The sequence below is a fragment of the Cinclus cinclus genome, chromosome 1 (assembly GCF_963662255.1).
Source record: "Cinclus cinclus chromosome 1, bCinCin1.1, whole genome shotgun sequence".
NCBI lineage: Eukaryota > Metazoa > Chordata > Aves > Passeriformes > Cinclidae > Cinclus > Cinclus cinclus.
Genome location: NC_085046.1, coordinates 119,133,171 through 119,159,233, shown reverse-complemented (window position 1 = coordinate 119,159,233; position 26,063 = coordinate 119,133,171). Strand labels below are relative to the sequence as shown.

Genomic DNA, 26,063 nt, shown 5'->3' with positions numbered 1-26,063 from the left:
TGAAGGTTATAAATAAAAGAAAAAATGTATGTATACACTGATTAGGATTTTTAGAAAAGTGTTCACTTTGTTAGGGAAGTGAGCAATATATATTTCCCAATTCACATGCAGATTTATGATAGGAAAACTGAAAACAGACCTAAGCCTATTGAAGGCATCTGACTTTTTTAGAAATGGTGTCATTAATTAGCTGTGATTTTTCAGATAACCCTGTGGGAGATAATTCTAAGTGTTTATAACAGTGTAAGATGAAGATCTGCTAAAGTCACACTATAGATGAGAGTGGTTGACCCTCTGTAGAGATGAAGAAGAGGAGGAAAGGAGGATACTATGGGAGATTACAAACTGAGGAATACATACTAAGTTTCCCTCTGGTAGTACCATCACTTTGGGCATTCTAAATATGGAGATGGCATATGGAAGATGTTGTGTACCGTACTATGAAAAAAAGGCATTGCATCTCATTTTTTGAAATAAAATGGATGATTGAACACACAACCAAAAAAAAATAAAAAAGCTGTAAGTTTCAAGACATGATCAAGTCTGGACTAGTTAGGGATAGACAAAAAGTACCTCTCTAAAGCTAAGTGCACATAAATTTGTGTGTATTTGTGTATTTTACACTACAAAAACAGTGAAATACACAAATGATAAGCTATGTGATTTGAGAAAGAATTGCTTTTAAAAAGTCTCAATGAGGCACCAATACTGCAGTTTAAAACTGATTGAAAACTGTAAATATTATGAAGAGAATTAAGGCACTTGGGAATGATGTGAAACAAATCAAAGCAAGGCAGGGCAGGGGGGAGAAGCCGGATCTAAATCAGAAGCTTGTGGTAGTAGAAAGTAACAAAAGAGAAAGCAAAGCAACCCAAGGAGAAAACCATAGCTTTGCAATTAACAACACAGAAAATGAAAAGTGTATTTCTTTTGTATTTTCACTTTTTTAAAAAATTAATACTCACTATGTTTTGAGCCCTCGGCCTGGTGATGAAACACTTGTCTTTCCTGTTCTGGCTCAGCAGGATATGAAACAGCAAAGTAGTTGAACATACTGGGTTAGTTTGAGAACTTCTGTCCATAACTTCATGGGCTTATCTGCAGAGATATCTGTACTGATAATGTAGATTTTTCCGTTTATTGAGCAGCCTCACACTCATACCTAAATTTGTCACATGTGGAAAATTTAGATATACTGAGAAGAAGTTTAATATTTTTTTGGGCAGGATGTTGTTTATTCTCATCCTAACAGACTAACTCAAGCCTTAGATAAAATCTTGTAAAGGCTGACCAAGGTCTTGATTAACCAGGAATTAAATTATTAATTAAATAATTAAACACAGCAATATAATTAAGACTAACTAATATAGTTTATTTGACAAGATCATATCTGATTTTTTAGGGGGAGGAACGATTAGTAGTTTTCATGTTATATGCTAAGATACAATATGTTCCAGAAGGAGAGCTGAGGTCTACTTCAGGTGATGAAATGAAGACTTCTGTCCAGTGTCTCCTCCCCAGCAGTAGCTGTGCAAGGGCAGTACAATGTTCCCTTGTGAATTTTTAAAAAAATGTTCTTTGTTGGTTATTTTGATCCAGAGCCACTGAAAAAAACCCCAGAAAACCAAAATAGAAACAGACCTGGGTTCTAGGAGTAGGAATCAGGAATTTCTTCTCAAACAACCTCCATAACTGTAGTTTAAAAAAATAAATTTGCTATCACCTTTTGCCCAGTGTTTCTTCCATTCTACTCAGTGACATGCATACACAGAGAGAACAATAGATCACAACAGATCTTCTGGTTTGCTAATCTGGTCTCTGTAATGGGATCAGGTGTTTGCTCACTGCACACATAAATGGAGTGAGTGTCCTTCGAAGGGAACCCAAAAGAAAAGGTGTAAAATGTTACGATGTGAAACCCTGAGTTCCCCAGCATGATAAATGTTTGGCTTTTTGAAATAGTTAATTTTTTTAAGTTCACAGGCATCTCGAATTAGGGCTCTGTAATTCAAACATTGCATTTGTATTCAGGCTCATTCTAGTAGTTCATGAATGAGCAGTTCAGCAGCAAATATGATAGCGGTAGGTTTTTAATGTATTTCACATTTAGTGGAGAAAATTTTCATCAAATTACCTTTTTCCTCCAAAATGAGTACTTCATTTTTTCTCACCTGATTTGCTTAAATTACAGAATTGGCTCCCCTATCCCAAAGTGTGATTGATTAATATTTCAGTTTCATTTTGGCTGTAGTCTTTTATAGATACATATAAAACATAGAAGCCTGTTTTTATATAAGATACATAAATATGTAGAAACATGCATATATATATCTATATATCTATATATATATATATATATATAAAAATAAAATTTGATGCATAAAAAATTGTGGCCTATGAAGCTGACAACCCACATAAAAGGGGCAAAAAGTTAGAGAAGGTAATATTTAAAGCCAAACTGTTGGTATAGCATATGCTGACAGATCTCATTATGAATATGAAATTTGATTTTAATTTGCTTCTGTCTTCACTTAAGTTTTTGTGGTAGTTGTCTGCCTAAGGTGAATTGGGCAAGGATTGCAGTCAAAAATACTCTTCTGACCAAGGCAGCTGTAAAGAACAGAATTCTGTGCTGGGCTCTGCCACCAGCCTCCCATGCAATGCTTGCATATCATTCAGCTTTTTTTGGAGGTCGGCACCAAGTATTCATCTTGATTGCATGTGCTCAGCTTAAGTCTGATTTGCAAAAATGCTGAGTGCTCAGTCTTCTCAAGGAGAAGCTGTACTTTGAGTCAGGAGATTACGTGGTTTGAAATTTAAATGAGTGTATTTCCTAAGTGCTGTGGAAGATAAAGGCCTAAGTTTCCCTAATAATCACCTCTGTTTAGATACTGCCTGTTGCTCATGTTGAAAGCATAATTCTGATTCTAAACACAAATGATAGTGTAAGTGAAGCAGGTCATCTTACTTGTGAACTTCATAGAAAGTTCCTTTATGAAAATAATACTCGACAGCGAACATTTCTAAATACTGCACCAAGCGGTGCGTGCAGTCATGCAATGGGCAATGGAAGCAAGACAGAACACTGAATACAGTGAATAGTGTGCTGGAGTGCAGAGGGCAGCACAGTTAGAATTTGTGTGGTTAGATGCATTATAATTCATCCATGTGAGGAAGCTGATTTCCTCAGGCAAGCTGAGTAAGGTCCTAACTCAAGAGCTTGATTTTCTATTCCTGTGCTGTAGTTGTTTGGGTTTTTTTGGGGTACACTAATGTGGAAACAAAATGAGCAAGATCAGAGCCCTTATTGTCACGTGAAACCTAGTTTTGATGGGGTGAAGTGATTTAGTGAGTGTTTTTTTGTGCTTTTTCCTCTTTCAGTTTTATAATTTAACTCCGTTTAACATTGAAAAGGTTTATATGGATGGAAAGACAGCAGTGCCTCTTCAAGGTACAAAGGTAATAGCAGAAAGAAGTAGCCCCAGGATCACTTACTTCCACTTGGTGTCTGCAGATGGTTTTAATGGTTTTAGTCTCCTGCAGATACTCAGCTGCACTCATGCCAAATTAACTATTATCTTGTAACTGGTTATAAATACCAAGTAATAAAATGTGAAGAAAGCTAATTTATCATTGCCTTCAGCCTTTCATGAACTCTTTGAGGTGAGGGAACCCAAAATGCACTGCCTTACATCATTTAGGTTGAGAAAGACCTCAAAAAGGATTGACTCCAACCATTAGCCTAAATACTGGTTAGAATGAAGGGTTTTGGGATGTGCAGGGATGTTGCAAATACAAGTAAGTGCACAACTTGCTGGTACTCAGATGTGTACATAATAGAGGTTTATTCTGTCTCTGTGGATGATTAGTGGTACATGTGGTATGAGTGCTCATGATCTTTCTAGGGGGTTGGTGTTTTTTTGTTTATCTTTTTTTTTAATTCGGTACTTTGAAAAAAACTCTAGAAGTTCATAGAAGATGTTCCTGTTTTGTAATGAAATGGACATTTAAAATGGCCACTGTAGGAAAGATTCATACAGCATCACAGAGTTTTTGGTTTAAAGCCAATGTAGCTCTTCCTTCTATCTTTAATAAACAACCACAAACTTCATTGGCTGCAGTAATTGTGCAAAACCAGAAGTAAGTTATCAGATCATCTCAAGTATACGGGGTGTATGTAGCAGAAAGGAAGCTAGTCTGCAGCAGATAGTACAGAATTTCTTTTGGTGCTTTGCCATGTGAAGAGCTTTGTCGTTCCAGAAATGCAGATGTACACATAGTAAATGAAAATGTATTGAATATCCAAATATTGAAATGAGTAAACCCGTATGTATTAACCAGTATCACTTGGGGTTGGGTGTTTCTGGTGTTTTTCTTCTGTTGGTGGGTTCAGGGGAAGAGTGGGTTGGTTTGAGGGGGCGTTTTTTGGGAGTTTATCACTTGAGAAAAGGCTTAGATGTCTGTGATTTCCACTCTGAGATGTGGGGTGAGTGTACTTTCCTTGAAATAAAAAAATCAGTTTCTTCTAATTATATATAAGTCCAAACTTAGAAAACTAGGGGAATATGAGGGAGTAAGCAATTAGAAACCTTGAAAGGTAGCATGCATGCCAGGAAAAGATCCCATTCTTTCAATGGCTGTTAATTACTGTCATAAATGGAGATAAGGTAATGTAATTTTAATATTTAAATTTTACTGTTCCATTGTCAAATTCTACTATTCAGTGTCATAGCATTTTGTTTGACAAAGAATTTTGCTGATGACTTCAGCAATGGGTAATTGATCACAACTGTGACAGAACTATGCAAATTTTTGCACGCATTATTGCTAGTGCCAGGTATAAGTGCCCCAAGTAAACAGAAGGGGACAGTTGATTTGAGGTTGATTGCTAAACAGATACTTCCCTCTGTACTGAAAGTGTGTTTTCAAGTAGTTGTTTGCTTTGTAATTTTAGGTATTGTTACAGACTTTGATTCTAAATATATTAATTAGTACTGCTGGAAAAATAGTGTTTTTAGGTTTCCAGCAAACAGTATCAGTATTACCAAAATATGCCATTAGATGTAATTGTTTTCTTTCTCTGTCTCAACCTTTTCTCTTGGTAATGCTTATTGCTTGTGACCATGAGCATCCCACTGCATCTTTGAAGATGATTTACACAGATCCTGATGTGTTTATGTCCGTATTTTAAAAAAGAAGTAGATAAAGACTTTCAAGTGTCATTTTGGCATTAGTACAGATGTTTCTTGGGAGAACTGTTGTGTCAAACCTCCTGACCTAGTGTGTTGGTATGGGTGTTGTTAACTGAGCTCTGTACAGCCACGTTCTCCTGTTGGGCACTTACTTCTATTGCTTTTCCTACTTCAGCTCTTCTAGCGCTGAGTGATTTTAGCACATCTCTGAGTAAGAGCTCAAACCCAAATTGCCACTTTTCTAAGTGAGAGATTCTGAGCAAGTTTGGGTTTTTTTGGTTTTTTTTTCACTCTTACATATTTTAAAGACTGGTTTTAGGAAATTCATGCTGCTTCATCCAATTAGACTGTAACCTTTTCTGGTCCAGGTCCACTGCCAACTTTAAAATTAAAATGAAAGCCAACATTTCTAGTAAATTTAAATATTTTGTGGGTTTTAAATGTTATATTTAAATATATGTGTAATGACTGTTTAGTTTTGCCTCCCCTTTTTTCCTATTCCAAGGAAGCTCATATGGTCAGGTATTTAAAAATAACTCCCTGAAAAAAACTCCTGGAGTCATGTTTACTCACATGAATCCCCCTCTGAGATGGGCCTAATGTTAAGCCATGGAAAGTGTTGGGTTGTGCTGCTTCTGCCTCTCCAGGGGCAGGCCTGCAGTGCTGTGTTGGTGGTGCTCCTTGCTCGTGCCCATCCTCTGGCTCATCACAAGTTTTCCTGTGACAGGCACAGTTACTTGACTTTCTTACCTTGTTTGTGACACTGGAGCTTTGAAATAACTTCTCTTTCCAGCTGCTCAATAGCTCAGCAACAACTGCCTTCCCTGTACCATCACCCATAGCCTTCCCTGCCAGATCCCTGACCGCTCCTTTTCTGAAAAAAAGATTTTTCTTAAGACTTCTAACACACATGGACTATATTACTGACATATCTGATGCTTAGAATACTTAATTCAGGGCTTTAATGATGATATTAGTATACTTTCTCATCTTTGGGGCAGGGACTGCTCCAGTTGCTGCTAATTGCTGTGGAGCTGGGGTGAGTGGAAGCCCTTGCAGGAACCCTAGTAGGACAATATTTGGAGGCACTTAAGCAGGGTTCTCTTTTGGATTTAGTTACGTTGTGCACTTGTATTTCTATACAGATTTCCTTTGTTTTCCATGAATCTGTTCTGACTAATCCTTTGGCCTGTATTTCATTAAAAGTGTTGACTGCAGAATGATGGTTTTGGTAATAGATGAAACAAAACTCTTCCTTTTTTCCTTTGCATGTGCATGTACAAAATAAAAAGTACAGGATGACCTTTTTTATTTAGTAATTGAGAAAGTGCTTGACTTTGTTAGGAAAGCCGTAGTATTAAGAATACCAGTCACTAGTCTTTTTTAAATTACTGCCAGTATGGTGTATCAGTCCTCGCTCCCACTTATCCTCTTATTCAGTCCCCTTCCCATCCCCCACTGCTCCCTTCCTATTTTTAGAGGCAGCACAGAGCTGTTCTGCTTCAAGCGAGGAACAAAGATTTGGTTAGAGTTTTAATGTTTTGCAGCAGATTTCTAAAATGCTAAATGAGCCATATTTGAGCATTGTATTCCTCAAACAGTTCTAAATTGTTTCTAAGTTGTATTCATGAATGCTGCATTTGTTTACTTCTAAAGATTTTATTCCTTACCCTAAAACCATCAGCAAATTGTGGCTGAAGCTTGAACTGTGGCAAACCTATGTGTGAGGAGCACAGATTCTGTTCTCCATATGAGAAATGGTGCTGTGTAACATTCCATGTGCTCTCATGAAAACAAAACTTAAGTTCAGAGTCTTTGTGTGCTCCTGTGATCTGTAGACTGCATACTAAAGAGAGGGGTATTAAGGAAGGCTGTTTATGTAGTGGTGATAAAAATCACACGTACTTTCCGGTGACCTAAAGACCCTGCAGATTTTATTAAACTTTGAGGAAAATCATGTGCATGTGTGTATGTTTATCTGTCTTGATAAATACATGTAGCTTGCATGAAAAGGTGTTGTTAAGACTACTAATGTTTACATATGTGTCAGATGCAAGATTACAAACTGAGTATGGAATGAAGACACCAGGCTTCTAGCATATGTGAAGCATATTGCATGTTTCACAACAATTCCTTGGTTTAATGGTAAAATGATTATTTACAGTACTTAATAACATGGGAAACATTTGTGAATTGCTTTGCATTTCCTTTTACCTTAAGGAATGCTATAGATAAAAATGCATTTCCAAAGGAATGGGACAATTCAAGCAAATGCTGTCACTATGAACATATACAGAGGAATCTTAGCATAGCCAAGAATATTTCACTTAAATAAAATAATTAGTTATTTCGGTTTCAGTCTGAGATTAAATAGTGTTATCAGTGCTGTTATTCATAAACTTCTGCTATAACAAATGTAAGAATGTGGTGCTGGGTATGTTTGCTGAAAATTGAAGTTTAATATTTTTCCCTGGATATAATATAGTGTGCACCTGATTTAATGTGAGAAATGGTTTTTAACAGGACAGCATGTTTTATTCAGTTTATCAAAGCCATCTAGCCATTCTTGTAGTTAAAAGCAAGTCAGTCATTCCACCCTCCTAGTTTTCTTCTATCTTGAAAGCCCCATCCTCCTCAAAAAAAGGTTTGTTTTACTATCTCAGTTTGCCATCAGACCTTTCAGCTTAAGGCCTTGCCCTGTCTGTCCCCATGACAAATTCTGGGTACTCTGCAATCACTGGTGAGGTGATGAAACTGTCCCTTAAGCATAGGTGCATGCAATGGGGCATAGAGTAATGGGCTATTAAAATTTACATATTTATATAACTTGCTTATCCACTGTTGTAGGAGACCTCACTTTATATCTATGCAAAGCTCATGTGGAAAAAGAAAATTAAAACAAATTTAATTTGGCACTGCCATTAGGGTTTTTTGTTGTTGTTGTTGTGTTTTTTTTGGTTGTTTTTTTTTTTTTCCTTTCTGTGTTCAACTGTCAGTTCATGTTTTTGCTTCCTTTTATAAAGAGTTGCACTAACACTCTCTGGAAGACACCAGAGTTTCATCTTTTGTGAAGCTGATACTGAGAACAGGTCATAAAGAATTATGGAATCTACACATGGCTGAATGGATCTGGGTTTTTACAAAGCAGGTTTGACACCCAGCCAGTTTTGGTCTCTGCAGACCTAATAAATGAAAGAGATTTTTCCACTGCCCTGTCACAGAAAACAAAAACGCAGTTTATTGAATTGGCTCTTCACTGCCAGTTTAGGGAAAAAGTTGTCATTTTCATGCCCTGTATAATAAAAGCAGTACTAATTAGTAGAAAGCACCTAACCAATCTTACATGCTTTTCATCTCGTATTTGAAGATTTTTAAGTTTTTTTTTAATACATGTGACTGTGATAAAAAACTTCAGAGAATTTCAAATGTTGCTAAACTTCAGCAATCAAATTGTGTATTTTCAGGCGCCTCTTAAGGAGTTGTTACAGGAGTCTCTCTTTCGGAATGTCACTGTTGGTTTGCAAACTCCTTCGGACATCTATAAAGGCAAAACAGTCCTTTTCTTCTTTTTAAGTTCAAAATAAACCTCTAATTGGTTTATAGGGTCTTGGACTCGAGTTGATGGCACTTCTGTCTGTCTGGGATGCAGAAGGAAGACATGAGGGAAAGAGGGAGCCCCTTGCATCTGGTTAGCAGGCCCAGCTCTGTAATTGCCTGGAGATGAAAGAACCATTTGATGGTGGCCATTAACACCTTCCAGCATAATATCCCCAACTCCCTCTCTGCACATCCTCCTAGTGCAGCTCAGAAGGTTGGCACTCTGATAGACCTATCTCATGACCAGGAGGAAGAGAGATGGGAACGAGGATTTGGGGTGTATGGGAAGTGGAGTGAAAGAGGAAGCAGAAGAGATGTGAGGTAGGAAGCCCTGGTGTTATGGAAGGATGGTTTACAAAACCTTTTGCAGTCTGCTGATAGGAACTGGAACCTGTCCTGCTGTCATGCAGGAAGAGAAATAGAGTTAGGCATGCCAGCTGGCCACTTTTTAAAGAAAAAAATTGCCTGTAGAGGTAGTTGGTTTGCATGCTCAGCTGCCCTGTGCACGTGCAGTGGTATCAGCCACCAGTGTGGTGCAAGAGCTGGGAGCCTGCAGGGCCACGGACAGGCGTGCGCACCAGTGTTTCCACATGTCCCCTGCTGGAGTGGCTACTCAGAAAACTGGAAAATGCAGTTGTCTCGTTTGCACTCATTAAGATAGCAGTAAAACTGGCCTGCCTGGTTAGAAACCAGTCAGGTAGCAATCATATTAATGGCCCTTAGCTTCCCAAAAAGGGGCTGAAGGGAGGAGTAGTGCTCATGTGACTCAAGGAGTGGATGAGGTGGGTCAGTAGTCTGTGAAATAGAGGAGGACAGAAATGTGGCATGGGGGTGTTCAGGGTGCTCTGAATAGGTGCAGTGAGCATGACCAATTGTTGTAGCAAAGTGTGAAACTGTCTTCACCTCCTTTAATTCATGTGTACTCAGAATTTCTTTGCACCTTACCTTGCATGAGAACATTACTTGGTGGAAGCTGGGGACTGCAGTTGCAATGAGCTGTAGGTATACCAGCTTTTCAATTTGATCCCACTTGCACTTACTGAATACTTGAAGCAATTAAAATATTCCCTCTTCTTTTGAGACATGCAGCTTAACTCCATTTGTGTTCAGCAGAAACAAAAGCAGTTTCCTTATTTCTGGGGATATCTGCAGAAAAATCCTGGAACCAAAGAAGATGAGTCACCCAGTTTAGTCATAACACTGGAACTGCTTTGATTTTTAGAAGAATTGAGTAGCACTTTTGGGGCAGTTTTTTTTAGAAATTATCTATGTATGTTATGTACATTTGATATTTTTATATATAATGTGTGTATATCTATATAAATTCATATGCATAGTATTATTCTTAGTAAATTGAGTAGATTTCTCTCATTTGAAGTATGTATTTAAATGGTGTGTGTTCTTTGGTGACCCAGGAATTTGTAGGATTAATACGTAATAATTCTCTGTTTCTGTGTTGTAACTGTAAATGGAGGTAAGTATTAAAACCATTTCTCATTTGGGGAGATTGTGATAGAAAAGTTTTTCCTTTTCATGGGTTTCATAGCGAATTGATGGTGACTTGGCTTAAAGGGGGAAAAAAAAACATGCTTGGCAAGAAATTAAAAAAAAATAAAAACAGCCGGCACAAAGTACTGAGGTTAGTGTCGATTTTTCTTCCCTCTTTACTGAAAAACTTACAAAAACTTCTGTAACTGGTGCACTGTGCAGTTTGAAGTGTACCCACCACACTGGGTGAAGGTGAGAGAAGTGCCACTAAAACCATGGATTAGGAGGAGTGGGGCAGATTGATGGACTGGGGGCTTTCTTCAGTTCTTGTACAAGGACCCGGGACAGACTGGCTTTATTGCTAAGTGCTTCCCTGACTTTTTGAGGATGTTTTTTCCCTTTGCTAAATTTTCTCACTGGCTACTGCTGTCACTTTGTGAAATTTACGTATTTACAGTGCTGGTGTGTGATGTAGTTTTGCCTGATTAATTACAGAGCAGTTATTAAGGCTATCAACCATGCATTCCAACTGCTTTTTGGAGTATTCAGAGATTCTTCAACCTCAATTGGAAAGAGACAGGAGATGGCAATAGTCATCAGATTTCAGAGAGCTGGTCTAGCTTAATCAAATGTACTTACCTGGCAGTGAACATGCCTGATTCCTAGTCTTTGGGCTAGCAATAGCTAATCTATTTATGCAAAGGGGAGAAGCATCAACAGTTTGAGACAGTTTAGCATGGCATTAAATTGAGTAGCATAGGATGAATGCAAGGAAAGGAGCAAGGAACTTTTTAATAGTTAACTGTTAGTTTGGCTTAGTACTCTGGTGTGACAGCACACTTTGAGCATTTCTTTCCAGAATAATGTGATGGTGTTTGGGGTGTTTTCTGTGAGAGGAGCAGTTTGTGGGTTCAAATAAGAGATACCAAAGAGGAGATTATTACGTTTTACAAATGTAGTCCAGGCAGTAGAGTAGAAATCAGTGTATTAACTCAGAGCTGTCAAACACTGAGGCACCAAACTCACATTTCCTCACACAGTATATGTTAGAAAATATTCTCTGCTCCTTCTCTTCATAGATTTGAGGCTTAAAACCTACACTTTTGATCACACTGTTGGCATAGCAAGATACTGTAAAAAAGGACATTTTATTCAAAGAATTTCACACATTAGGCACAAACAGTATAATAGAGTTTAATAGAGTTTAACGTTCATTATTTGGGTAAGGAACCTATGCATAACATGCATTTTTTATGTTTAGAGGCAATAATATTTCTCAGTTCTATTTTTTTATTCTCTGCTCTGTGGAGAACCTTCTTGTGTCTCTGGAAAATGTATGAATTGTATCATGTAGTTTTGAATTTGTGAAAATTATCTTGGTGAAAACTAAGGTATAGTTTTACAATAGTCATAGAGCCATGTAGCAAAAATGGTGGTTTGATCACAAAAATAAATGGTCACAGTGTATTTCTGCTCCAAGCCACAGTAATAAGGGGGAGATAACTTTAAAAGGTTTACTTTGGCACAGTACCAAAGTCAAATGTGTGCCAGGTGTCATCTTTACTTTGAGGTATATCCTAAGAGTCACCTCAGTGGCCAGAGAATACTACAAGTGTATATGCATTTATTCTAAAGACTTTTTATTAGCTTTGTATGCAAGGTATCCTTGTATCTGTGCTGGTACTCAGTTTTCCTTTTATAACTCTGGTTTACTTTAAAAATAAGTTAAATCCCACGTAAGTATATGACTTCTGATATTCCTAAATCTGAGACTCAGGTGTATTGTTTTGAAAACAAGAGAATATAAGTAGATTTATTTTAGTAGACAGCATATGGATTACACACTGCTTTATACCTCTTTACTATTTGCTCTGTAGCTATTTTGGCACTGTTTATCATAGACTAAGGAAAACAAATTCTCTTGTAGAGTACATGAAGTGAGGTGAGCTTAAATGTTGGTCTCAAAGAAGTGCTCATGACATAAGCAAGCTTTAGTCAGAACAGTGCTTGAGGTGCCGGAAATTGCTGCAGATCTCAAGAAAAAGTCTGTGGGGAGCATGAGCTGATGTCCACAAAGCTATGACACATTGATTCTTTGCACCTGGTGTTTCTCTCAATACTTGCTAAAAAATGGAAAAGTCATTTGACCTGAAGAATATATGACTGAAACTGAATTACCTTGAACTCGCAGTGGTGCTAGGGCTGGGGTTAACAGTAGAGGGCTGGTGGTGTGGGTGCTCGGTGTGCTTGATTGGGTTTCTGAGTGTGCTAGTTTAAAACCCAGAGGGAAGATTATAAAGGCACTCAAGCTGCCCCCTTTCCCCCGCTCCCTTCTGGTAGCGAAGGAAGTACTAGGAGAGATTAGAAGATGGAATCACAATTTACTGAAAAATTTCAATAACCACAGCAGTGTTAATAAAAGAATGTAATAAAGCAAGTGTTTTAGCCACAAAAGAGTATTTACCACTGGACAAACCAAAACACTTCCTGAAGACAGTACTCAGTGTGGTTTCCCAGCCAAAGGCAGAACTGACCCCACACTGAGCCATGTGGTGTATGGGAAGACAAGGGCAGTGTGGCAGGGATGCTCCCAGCCTAACTTCCCCTCCAGCTGGAAAACAGTGGGAAAACAGACAAAACCTGGTGGGATGTGGCAGGGCCTTGAAACAGCTTAGGTCTTGGCCTGACTGCTTTAGTGGGACTGGAAGGTTCAGTGGTTCTGGCCACATCTTGGGCTCCAGCTGCAGCTCCAGCAGCTGCTGTGGTCACCGTGGCTGTGGCTTGGAGCCCATGTGGCTCCAGTGGGCTCCATCTTCTTTTTCCTTGGAGTGGAATCTGGGGCTCACCGGTGCTGTCTTTGAGCACCAAACCAGAAATGCTGTGGTTCTGAGGAGTGGGCAAGGGACTGCCAGTGGCAGAGAGGGACAAGATCTGCCCAGCTGGCCCTTGACAGCTGCACACGCCCTCCCTGGGTTCTGCTTCCAGCCTCAGCTTCCTCCTGCTGGAGCCATGCCCCCACCATGATGTGAGTGGTGTGGAATTAAACAGTGCTAGAAACTCCATCCCTTTTTTCTCTAACCAGAGCACCAACTAAGGGATGCAGCGCCACAGCAGTTGGAAGCTGTAGGTGCTGTTGTCAGTATTGGTAATCCACTTTTTTTTTTTTTTTCCTAAATACTATGCCCCGAGTCAGTAAAGTCAATGGAATACAGGTAGAAGTTTATTATTACATTTTAATCTACATTTCAGTGTGAAGGCAAGCTGTGAGCAGCTGTGTGCAATGTATTGTGGAGCAGTAACCTTAATGTTGGGAGTCTGTTCATTTGCATAAGAACCATAATGTTTTATACTGAATTCACTGTGTCATATTATTTGAACAGATTGAAATGAAAGAGTAAACTACACTATACATGTTGATCAGTGCATGAAGTAGTTTTTGTGTTGGTGCTAGTATATAGGATTTTATAGTTATATAGGATTTATAGAATTCTTTAAGATATTTCTTGAAATTAAAAGGGAATAATGATTTGGGAACTTTTGATATTGAAAGTCCTAGTATTGTAGGAAATTAGATTTCGTATGATGATTGAAAGAACGGCTTCCTTAACAGAATTTGTTTTGTTCATTTAGAGTAGAATCCCTCACCAAAGAATGCCAGTGTTGTTGATCATAGCAAACACACTGTTTGCATTTTAGTGTGGCTTTTGTGATAATTGTATTAGCAACAAAAAGATGTTGAATGTTTTCAGGGAATAATCTGTATTTCAAAAATGCTGGAAACTACTTTAAAAAGTAGAATAAATATAAACACTGAATTTATGGACTTGGATGAGTCTTTGCAGTTAGGGAAGATATTTTATACACTTCAGCCAGCTGTCTTAAGTCCTTGTAGGAATACACTGTTCTAAAGGAACTTAGTCTTTAGATGTTCAGTTCACTGCACTGAGCCTCACCTTTTTCTTGACATTTATAACCAAGTGTATATATTCACAAACCTTACATAAATACATGCAATCCTAGTGCCTTTTCAAGCATATCCAGTATCAGTGTTTTATGATTTGTTTTACATTAAAGCTTTCCTACTTGAAGTAGTGTTTTAGCCCATAAATATTGATTTTGATGACAAAATAATTAGATTAGCTTAAGTTAAACAAACATCTAGCTTTTTTGGAGGTCTGCTGGATTTCAGATGAGTTTTTAGGAACACAGTATAGTGGTCTGTAGGAATAAAATCCGTTATAGTTGCTTACAGTGTAGAGACAACTAACAGTGGCTGATACTTCTAATCATTTGGTCAATGCTGTATGAATTCAGATACTTTCATTTTTCTTCACTGAAGAAAGTCCTTTGCTGACAACAAATATGTTATACTCTGCCAAATGAAATAGTGCATGAAATTCTGTTCTTGTTTTTTAAGCAAGAAGTTTTGTGTAGTTTCCATGATTGTACATTGAAGTACTGAAGGTTCATTCAACCTAATTATATTTTTCATCTGAACTGTAACTAGTGATCAGATAATTATTCTGGGTTTTAAAAAATACATATAGCTAATACGGATGCTTGATAGCCAGTTTCATTGCTAAATTGAATTCAAAATATGATAAAATAATTTATTAGTAATTTTGGAAAATGGAAGTGAGGTTTTAATGTTCATTTTGTTTTACACATTGAAGTTGAAGCTTCTCAGTTTATTTTCATAAGAATTAACATAATTGTTCTAGAAGTGTGTGAGTACCATAGCTTTTGCCATAGTTGTTAAGAATTAGGTGCATCACATGTCTCTAGACTAAATATGATCTCACAGAAATGGCTAATCATTCCTTAAGAATAATTACTTCTTACTGAAAAATAAATGTCATATTGCATTTAATCCATGTCATAATTAGCATCTGTCTGTGAGCATGGGAATGTTTTTATATTTTCCTGGTCTCCTCTTCTGGACCTTATTTGTACAGAATATTTACAAGAGCCACCAGGAAATTGTGGCCCTGTTTGCTCTTAAGAGCTTAGTATAAAAATCAGTAAATTGGACTTTGCTCTAAAAGAAGGTTATCTATTCTGAGAGATTTTCCTTTTTCTTTTCTGTCTATAGTCTTTCCTTTGTATATTACTTGACAGCATGCTGCATTTGTTTTTCATGCTGAGATAAATAACTAAATAGCCAAATAGAGAAAAGGAAAGAAGAAGCTTCCCAATATTTCATTTAAGAACGCTATTTCCACTCCAGGCAGGGGATCACAAGCAATAGTACTGTGAGAAGTTATCCTTCCCTTTGTAACTTATACAGGGCTTCTCCTAATTTACTGCAAAGTAAAGTAAAATAGTTTTGCTTAAATTATCTCTAATAGCTGTGTGTGACCTTCATCAGGAATGAAGCTAACCCATTTTACTTCAGGTCTTCCTGGCCGAGAAGTATTTTTTGAGCAGCTGTAGCTTTTCAGGCAGTCATTGGTACCTCCAAGATGAAAACACCTGAAGAAATGCCACCCACACTGTGAGCTGTTGGATGATGCTGTTGGTGCATTGCTTGTAGGCGTGCAGCAAAACTGGTGGTTGAAGGCAAAGGCAGCTTGCATGGCATGGGGTTCACTCCAGCACTGTCCACCCACAGCTGCTGCTCCTCACTTTGACCACTCAGGTGATAAGATTTTCACAGTTCTTGTCTGAGGGAGCTGAATGAGTTAAGGTGTTAAGGGCTGAAAGGAGAGTGTCAGAGGTTGCAGTAAGGAAGGCTGCCTGCCTGGTCCTTCGCTGTATAGGATGCTCCTTGGAGTTTTTTATAACTTTACAAAATGTTAGCCTTTGGGGCTAGGCACTTGCCACCAGGTAAATTTTTTTGCTGTCAGAATAATTTAGCTGTCTGTGAGCTTGTGTGGAAGAAGTTGTTTCTCACTGTAGATTTATAAAAAACCCACAAACAAATGAAACAAAACAAAATCTAATTTTTTTTTTTTTTTTAATGCTCAGTGTCCCTCCCTTTGAAACAGAGACAAGGAGTTAAAGTGTGGGAAGCTCTAGTGGAGGGCACTGGGGAAGAAGAGCCAATTATGAGTCACAGCTTTGCCTTTGTCAGCACTGCAAAATTCTCAGATTGAAACAAACTATAACTTTTTAAAGGAATGACAGATCAAATGATGGTGGAGGGAAAAGGAAAGGGAAGCTGGGTTTGTACCCCAGTTTGTACCCCAGTTGTTTCTGGCTTCTTAGAGCCAGAAGCAAACCCGTGGGACAGTGACATGCATGGGACCCTAGTGTGGTCCTGGCCCCAAAATGCCCTAGACTCTGAACAGGTGAGACAGACGTGATGGGAGAGTGAGAGTTAATACTGGGGAGTGAAAGAAGAAGGAGGAGTCAAGGGGAGAGTGTGGCCCTGCTAGCCAAGCCTGGAAGTGACTGAGCTGGGAGAGATGAAAATCCTTGCGAGCAGGGTAAGGAGAGACTTGGCTGGGGTGCTGAAGGTAGGAATGAAGAAGGACCAGGGCTTGAATCAACATGGGCTAGAGGATATGGCTTGAGGAAAACAGGCAGAGAAGTTTGTTCTGGAAGGTCCAGAGATCTTGAATATTAAGTAAACACTCTTTGATTTCAGTAGAAGGTCCTTGAGAATGTTTTCAGTCATCACCTATGGCTAATTTCCATGCAGAGAATAATTTCACTTTTGCAACCAATTTGATATTACTATCCCACAAAAGCTGCACAGTACACCTAAAAATTTCGAACCAGCTGCTTTTTTTTTGTAGGTATCTATGTGACAATGTCTGATGTCTCAGTTTCTTATTTCTAGAAGTGGAGAATGCAAACATTTTTCCAGTGTGGCAGTGTCCAAGTCAAGGATTGTGAAAACTGAGCCGATCTTTGCAAATCTCTTGTTTGGCCCCTTGTGAGGAAGCCCCTCAATTTAAGGGTATTAAATCACATGCTGATGTGCTGTTTCTTTTTTTTTTTCTCAGGACTCCTGCTCTGTTCCATGCGCAGGATGGACTTGCTCTGGGAATGAGTCTGGTTGATGCATTGGAGAAGGCTGTTCTCTGGAGTACCCCTGCCTCACTTCCAGCAGAAGTCAGGACGTGCGTGGTGGACGAGGCAGGGGATTGCAGAAGGCAGGAGCCACTCTGGTGCTCTGTGCAGCTGCATGCTGCCCTGGCGAGCGGGACTCCCTTCCTGGCTGTGCTGCAGACTTCCTAGGTGATGCTAGGTAAGTTGCTCAGTTCTAGCTTTTCTTATGTCTTTGCTCACTGTGTCTTGCTTTCTTGTGGATGGCTTGAGATCTTTGGATCTTACTTGGAAAAGTACTGACCACTGTGACTGGGGGTGAGGCAGTGGGGGCTGAGGTTTGAAGGTGCTATGCGAAGCACAACGTAATGCTAAGTGCTGTGAAAAATTAGGTCTGAGTTATGCCAAACTGGAGACAAAGTTGTCTTCAGAAATGGAGAATCATTTTGACCTAAAAGCTGTCACTGCTTTAGTTAGGAAGCTAGGAATAACAGTTATTCTAAATTAGGAGTAACACAGTAAGGGTAGGACTAACCATTATGTTGATGGAGCACTCAACTGCAGCATTGAATTAACAAAGAAATCACTTGTTCCATCTTCCAAAAAAACGTTTGAGTAGTGTGCAGTAAATCAGGTATAGGGCCGTACTCCAAATGCCAAGAGTTAAACAGATTATTGTTTTGATTAATGGTAATTTTTTGAGTTTTTGAATGGTGCAGAGGTGCTGTGGAAATGGTACGACATAACTGCAATGTATACCGTGCCACAAAAGCAAACAAAGGCAAAGTTTATGTTTTCTGAGACTTACCTTCTGACATTTCCTCCTATGAGTGCTTGCATCCAGATTAATTTTACTGTAGACATTTGCATCATGCAAAATTATTTGGGCTGCGAGAAGCACAGCATTTTGATGCTGTCAACTTATATCATATATGTTCATTAAATTAAAATGACTTGTAAATTCATCATTCATTGCAGGCGCATGGCTCTTGTTCCTGGTTATTGTATCAGTTACTAAGCAGACAGTGTTTGTAATGCCCACTATCAGAATGGCTTGGAGTCAGAATTTCATCTGCATTTCCTCAGGTGTGGAGTTTGTATTTTCCCAGTATGATGTTCATAACTAGCTACAGTGTTGTTGTAATCAGTAGATAACAGAGAATTTTTTGGCCAAGGCATGGTTAAGCTAAATATTGTTTCAACTTAGCTAACCTAAATGCAAAATACCTAACATTAAATCGGGTTTTATAAATTAATCAAGAGTGTGTCTTCGGTGCCTAGAAGCATATTGAGTGTGTTTGCCAGATAAGCTGTTACTCTCTATTGCAGGGAAGAGAGAGAGTAAAAAACTATTAAGGTTTTATAATGGCTGAATATTATATTAAATACACAGATCAAGAATATATGTTCCCCTTCCAGCCTGCTCACAGGGGATCTGCTACATACAGCTCTGTGAAAGGCTGCACTAATGCTTTAGGTGTTGAGCAATATTTCTAAGTGCTGCTTTCTAAGAAAACATAAGGTATTTTTGTTTGACTACTGCTGTGCAGTGTGCAAGTCTTTCTTTAAAACTTTGAAAATAAAAAAAGGCCGTGGGGGTGGTGGGGAAACAATCTGTATTTTATGAGCAGAAGTTAAAAATGAAATTATTTGCCTTATCTAGAGTATTGAGAACTATGTTGCAATTAGACTGATGCAATAGCACATATTACGAAAGGAGCATGGGATGGGAACAGCAGGGGTGTTGTGGGCCTGCAGGGCAGCGCACTGGCACAGCTACACCGGGGAGATTATCAGCTAATGTGAGACAGGAACGCCAAGGAAAATAAAAACTCTGCCATTCCTGCATGTCCCATAAAACGAGGGGTGAGGGGGAGAGAGGGAGGGTGGCTTGGTTTTGTCAATGTGCCTACTTTATTTCAGTGTCACGTCTAATCCGGTGTGGAAAATGTTTTCTGTTATGTCAAAGAAAGAAGGAATGGAAATGGCAGCTAATTATGAGCTAATATACTTCGAATGCTGCTAATAAGAGTGGAATTTTACTCAGCTCACTCTCTTTCTACAGTAGAAAAGCAAAATTTCTCTTGAGTAACTGAAACATCTGTTGAACAAATTGGTTCAATTTCATGAGTCTGTTGTTAATTCTGAAAAGTAGATGGTGTTTTATAAGATCACTAGAGTCAGGGGGTTAGAGCCCATATTCTTTACTTCTTTTACTATTATTAAAGTAGGTCATGTCGAAATGTTTGTTTTTATGAATACAGTAATACTGTGGTTAATGTTTCTAGTATTTCAAGCTTTACCTTTGGTTTAATGAGTTTTCTTCACTGTTTTTAATCAATATTACTGATAGTCTTTAAAGTTGTGGGTTTCCAGCTTTGTATCAAGTTCTTGGTAATGAAGTAGTTGAACAGGTTGTGAAAAAAATCCTCTTTCAGTGCATTTCTATTTCTTTATTTCTGCATTTTTTCCTAGTCTGTTTCAATTATGAAGTTTAAATATTAATAGAGTTTTAATTGTTCCTACTGCTGTTTTCTCATTTGGACTAATTCTTTGTAGGTTTGCAGAATGCAGATCAAGTTAAGTTCTGTGTGCTTTACTGTTAAATATTATAAAATCAATGCAAGTTCTTCCTATGTACTACCTGTAACTGGCTGTAATACTTTGACATATTTAAAGGGGAAAGCTGGACTTTGAATTTAGACAATGAATATGTATTTTTTTCTGCTATGTATATTACAGGGAAAATACAAGACTGGCATTAACCATGTGCATTCAGGGTGGTAGTAAGCTATGAAATTTTCAGCTTTGTGGTCAGGGTGTCTCTTTATAGAGTAGCTTAGTGTATGATGGATGTGAATGGAAATTGATAATACTTTCTAATGTTACTTAAAAAGTAAAGGAAATTATCTGTTTGTTACGGCAGCTTTTTAAGCTTTAGTATTTGTTAATTATGTAAGTAATTTTAAGTAGTTTGTCTTCTTTAACTCAGAAGATAATGGAGGTATAAATAGAAGGGACGGCAGTGTGGGATGTGATTGCTTTTGAGGGATTGCTGGGCTGAGGGAGAATGTAGATGTATAGTCAAATCTTCTAAATGTGCACGTGAGTACTGCCAGTACAAAAAGCTGCCCTGCTGCTGGTAAGGTGTTGCAAACTCCCCATGTGTTGGTTTTGTCCTTGGTGCAGCTCACTGAAGCTGCAGATGACGTTCTTGAAATTAAGTGAGGGGAAAGTTTTGTGGCTGAAATCCTGTGCCAAGTCTTTTTGAAGTTGTATGCAGCAGCTGTGCTGTAGCTAAAGAAAGGCTTTCTTTGCCTCCATCATAACATCTGCATGGTCTTTAACAGCAGAATTGTTCCACTATGATGTGTCATTTAGCTAATCTGGGTTGCCTTCATTAAGTCCTTTTTTTCTTCTCCTTATTAGAAATGCTCACATTACTTTGGGAAATAAGTTTGCAAAGATCTGGACTTGAGCACTTCTGTGTAGAAACAGTAGGCTTCAGTCAAAAAAAAAAGTCAAAAGATGAGTGGAGACTTTGTAGCTGAGTGTGTCTCTTTAATCTGGGCAGCTCTAGATGGACATCATGAATTGGATTTTTGTGTGTCCTCTCTTGTTTGGAGGTTAGGGGCTGAACATGTGGCCAGTTTTTGTGGAGATGCCACAAATGTGTCATCATGGCAGCTGGCATTGGTCTGACAGCTTCCAGAAGCATGGCTTGCACCCTCTGTGCTGAGGTGTACCCTCTCTCCCTTGTGCCAGTGCTGCTGCAGCCACAGCTCTGGGCTGACCAGAGGACAGCTTGATGCATTTTTGGCTGAGTCGCTTGGCTGGCTCTTGACCTCTTTGAACTTCTTAACTGCAGAGTTGGACTAATGTCTCTGCTGAAGATGGCCTGGAAAAGAGGGATGGCAGGACCAGCCTCTTGTAGTTGTAAACTGCTTTCAAAACCATGCCTTGGTTGATAAGGCAACCAAGGGAAGTGTTTTAAAGAAATGCCTGCTTGACTGTATACTGTGCTTACTTTTAAAGAAGAGAGGAATCAATCAGTCAGGTGTAATTGAATCTGAACATTTAGCTTTAGTGTTTCTTCTAGTTGAAGATTTTTGCACAAGGACTTCTAAAATGAATTTTTATTTAGTCTTCTAACAGCATGAGACTAAGGTCTTTAATTGTTCACTCGGTTAGCACTGTGAAGCTGGTGAGTTCTTAAAGCTAAAGGATTGGATCTAATGGTCTGAAATATGGGGTTGTGATCTTGGAGAGTGAAGCAAAGGTAGTTGAAATGCTGCCCCTTCTCTCTGTTAAGGATTTTGGCTATTTTGACTGTAAATATCTTGGATTTATAAGGATACCTGACTCTCAAACAGCATGAACTAAATTTGGAGGAGTACACTAAATTAAATGGGATGTTTGTGGGTTTTTGGGTAAGAATTGCCACATTTTATTATCAGGAATTACTGGATATTCATTTGCTTTCTGGTTGAACAGTAGGATCAGTCTTCCTTCTATAATCTTGAAGGAAAATAACTGTACTGGAAAATCAAAAGTGCTGATGTACGTAATTGTACTCACTGCAGAAGTTTGGTTTAACACAAATAAGCAAAACGGGAGAAAAGGACGACAACCCTGCCTGTTGGAGTTGTTAAATAATATTTGCAAAATTATCTCTAGTCAAATTGTGATTTTCTTCAATTTATGTCTTTTCTTCAGTTTAAGGCTGTGGTTACTCCCCACACTCACTGTCTATAAAATTAAACATATACTTGCCACAATGAAGACTAAACACTGCTCTGTGCAAAATAATAAAGTTTTTATTATTGCTGTTATTGCAAATTGCTTTAAATACTGCATATTGAATGGAAAAAGTTAGGTCTGCCTGCATATGTAGTTCAGAGTGCAGCCTGCTTGCTGGGGGAGCGTGGTGCACCTGCTTCATCATCTGAGAGTGGCCATGGCCACGTCACCAGGGACTGAGCACGCCACAGTGATAGCTGGGCATTTCAGTTTCACACATGAAAAATAAGTGTTTCCTAATGCCTAGAGAGCACAGCTAGATCCTAGGAATAGATATGCTTGGCAACAGTAGTCCAAAATGTGCATTTTATCTACACATTTAAAAATAATTAGCAAAAAAAAGATCACAAAGGCAGTAAAACTGAGCACTTTTAATACATTCTGGTTCCAGTGACGTTACTGTGAGGTAAGGGCAAGTAGACCGCGACTTGTTTCAAAAACAGGAAGCACCTACATTCAAATAAAATTGCATAGTTTCAGCTGTCATAAATGTGGTTTCAATGCAGTTGCAGGAGTAAAGCCCAAAGTAGTTATAACCAGCTTACTTCCTCTTCCAGTCAAAGTGCAAATAGCCATATAATTTAACAATCTGTGGCTCATTTTTGTAGCCGGGTTAAGTATTCTGTTTCGCCTGTTCAGTCACGGTATAAACACAGAGGGAACTTGACTTGGTTAAGAACATTTTGAAACACAAATATCCTCAGTCATAACCAGATCTGCAGATTCACAGAAGAGGGTCTTCAGTTGCCCCTCGAGCTTGGCAGCAGCAATGAGACCTGTGAGCGTGGCTGGATCTTTGCCAGGCTCCTTGGAGAAGAGTGAGCCTTGCCAAGTTGGCATCTTGCCATGGTAAACTGCATGGGGCAGCAAAACCTGCTGCAGAGCTGGTAGACAGTTTTTCTCTTTAGGGACTTCCCTTCTTACATTCCATTACAAATTGGCTTTATTCAAAGTCTTTTATCATTAATTTTTTGAGGACTGATTGCTCAGCTTTTTTGGACAGCTTTTTTCTGAGTTAATTCAGCCATCCTGCCTTTGACTCTACTCATGCACTTAGTGTGACAGAAAAGCATGAGTACAAAAGGATAAGAAAGAGTTCATCTTCTGTTCCCATACATTCTCGGGTTGGTTTAAATATGCTTTAGGCTGCTTGGAGAGCCTTTGAAGAGAGCCCTAACTTTTCATCCAGACAAGGCTTGTCACACTCTCTGTCTCTGCTGATAAAATGCACTTGAGCAGCAAATACCTACTGAATATTCCCCATGTACTCTGCTTGCTGGAAAGGACCATTGAGGAGCTTTTCCAGGGAAAGTTTACTCACCCAGGAGATTTTCTGCAGGGAAGCACTGCAGAAAATGAAGCTGCAACACTGACAGTGCACGGCGTTGGGGAGTGTGCCTTTTCTTCATGGGATAGGTAGCACTGCATTTTGCAAAGCCCTGCGAGAAACCTTTCGGCAGAACTCAACAGATTCCTCTGTCCTTAACATAATATAGAACATTTCCCTTCCCTTCCCTTTCCTAGCTTTCCTCTTCAACTATCAGATAAATAGTGGAATAACATAAATTCCTAGTGCCCACCTTTTATCTTTATGCCTTAAAAGGACTATTTCATCCTGTTGCAACGTTTTAATTTCTTGAGAAGAAGCTGGCAAACCCATTTTGTTGTCACTGCAGCAACTAGGAAAACTACATCAATGACCAGCACCTTGACTCATGTTTGAATGGAGTTTGAAAAAGCAGTCTTAGCAGCCTGTGCATAACAAACAAGATTTGCACACCAGTGATTGCAAAGGAAACATAATCAGGACAGAGTTCTGCTTTAAGCTCCATAGTGTTTTAGCTATGATGGACAGACAAGAGAAGACCAAAGAAAGTGAGAGCTCCTTTGAATCTTGTAAAAAATCCATGGTGCTTACATATATCAAAGTGTTTCTTTCATTCTAAATAAACTTTGGAAACTTTCGGGACACAACAGATTTATAACATTTTTAATTGTGTAAAGGATTTCTTTCTATTCTTACCTTCCAATGTTAAGAACATACAGCTGCCACTCCGAAGAGTATGGTTGCACAGCTTCTGCTGCTGTGTCTTCTTACTCTGTGTCCGTAGGTAATAATTTATCATAACGTCAATATAACATTACCTTTAGTCATTCAGAAAAGCCTTATCTAAGGTGCTTGCCAGAGTTACTCATGTGTTTCTTTGCTTAGCGTGACATGGCCATATTTTCCTCCATGGCTTGGTTCCTCCCCGGGCACAGGCGATGAAATGCACTCACATTGCTCTGTGTTTTATCACTGACTGAAGGGATTGGGCCGAGCTGTGTTGTAAAAGAGGACAGTAGGGCCAGTCAGCTTGTTGCAATGAATGGATTGCTCTTATTCATGGAGGAGTATCGTCCAAACAGTGGTCTCTGGGCCAAGACCAGCCTACAGGAAATTTCCATCTGCTCTGCTTTTTACCAAAGGAGATGGAGAGCAGCTTTGCTGCAGCTAATGCTGCCCAGCAACTGGACTGCATTGGAGGCTTGCCACAATCCAGTTTAGAGGGCTGGCTCTGAGGGAGTGGAGGAGCCTCCCTTCTCCTGTGGTGTCTGGCTTTATTTCCATGATAATATCTTGATAATGTTTCTATAATGGCTACTTGCAGCATGTGCAGGCTGGCCAGGTTGGTGACTACTGCAAAGACTAGTAAGTGAAGTCTGTGAGAATTAGTTGGTGGGAGGTTCTGCAGCCAACCACTGAAACAGTATTGCCAACTCCTTGTAATAGATGACCTCTTTTAATAGAAAACCACATCCTTTAAAACACTTCATTAAAAAATACCCTTATCAACTATAGGCTCCTATGCCATATAAGAAGCACCTTATTTGCATATGAAGTAATTGAGATTCAGACCTCTAATTGACATTTGAGAAGTCAAATACTAATTTTTGAGTGGATTTTGATATTGTATTGCCTTTTAGGAGAACTGCAAGATTAATTTGAGACTAACTATTTAACCCAAAAAGAATATGGAAAGATGGAATGCTCTGTATATATCTAAAACAATAATAATATTAATAAAATATATAAAATTGTATGCATACTCTTCATTGTCATGCAGTGGTAGTCTATAAAATTTTTATAATCCTGAGATAATGTGCATATCCATTACATGAGAGCACTGGATACTTTTTTAATCTGTGCAGATCATCCAAAGCAAATGTTTCTAACAGTTGTCTCCACACTTAGTTATGTGTTTTTATCATCATAAAGTTAAATACTAAATTAAGATTTAGACTTTTATATGTTTTATAAATTTTTTATACTTTTTTCAGATTCATTGTTTTAAGAATTTTCACACCTAGGAAATCATTAGGCTTTTGTACTAATGAAAATTGTTCAGTAATAGAAAAACCATTTACAAATTGGGTAGTATCTTTAAATCTCAGTTTACTATAATTCAGCTGCTGGTAGGAGAAACTCGTTACGTTTGTGTATGTTTGTTTATATAAATAATCTGGATTGCTTCATTCCAATACTGTAAAATGGAAATATATGCATGGTTGTAAGGAGTTGCTGCAATTGGCCTGGTCTCTAATTGTGTAGCAGAATTGTTGTTTGTAAATAAAATTGAAAGAAAAAATTCTGCATCACAGATCCTTCATGTCATTGCTCTATGGACCTACATAAAATCCTGGTACTTGTACATTCCCTTGAGCCTCATCAGGTTCCTGTAAAGTTTCTGTCTGTGGCATGAATGATCTCTTTGCTGGGGACAGATTGTGTCTCCTTATCAAGAATGGGTGCTGTGTAAGTGAACTCATCACATGACCAAGATTGGTGTTAAACTCTCCAAATTGCTCCAGTAATACCAAGAGTGGCTTGAATTCATGCTCAGTTGCAAACTTTCCACTTCTTGCATTTTAAGAAATTTAGAAGAGACACACAAACCTACATAAAAACTTGAGTGGCTTTATAGCATTTCCATGCTACTGGATCACCTTGGG

General features: G+C 38.6%; 1 protein-coding gene across 1 annotated transcript in view; it reads left to right on the top strand.

Annotated features, from left to right (window-relative positions):
* Positions 1–17,076: 17,076 nt before the first annotated feature.
* NCOA2 (nuclear receptor coactivator 2) overlaps positions 17,077–26,063 on the top strand; it is a 118,879-nt gene continuing 109,892 nt past the window's right edge. The window contains exon 1 of the mRNA XM_062489510.1: positions 17,077–17,472. The gene's annotated coding sequence lies outside the window, so the exon portion shown is untranslated. The remainder of the gene's footprint in view (positions 17,473–26,063) is intronic.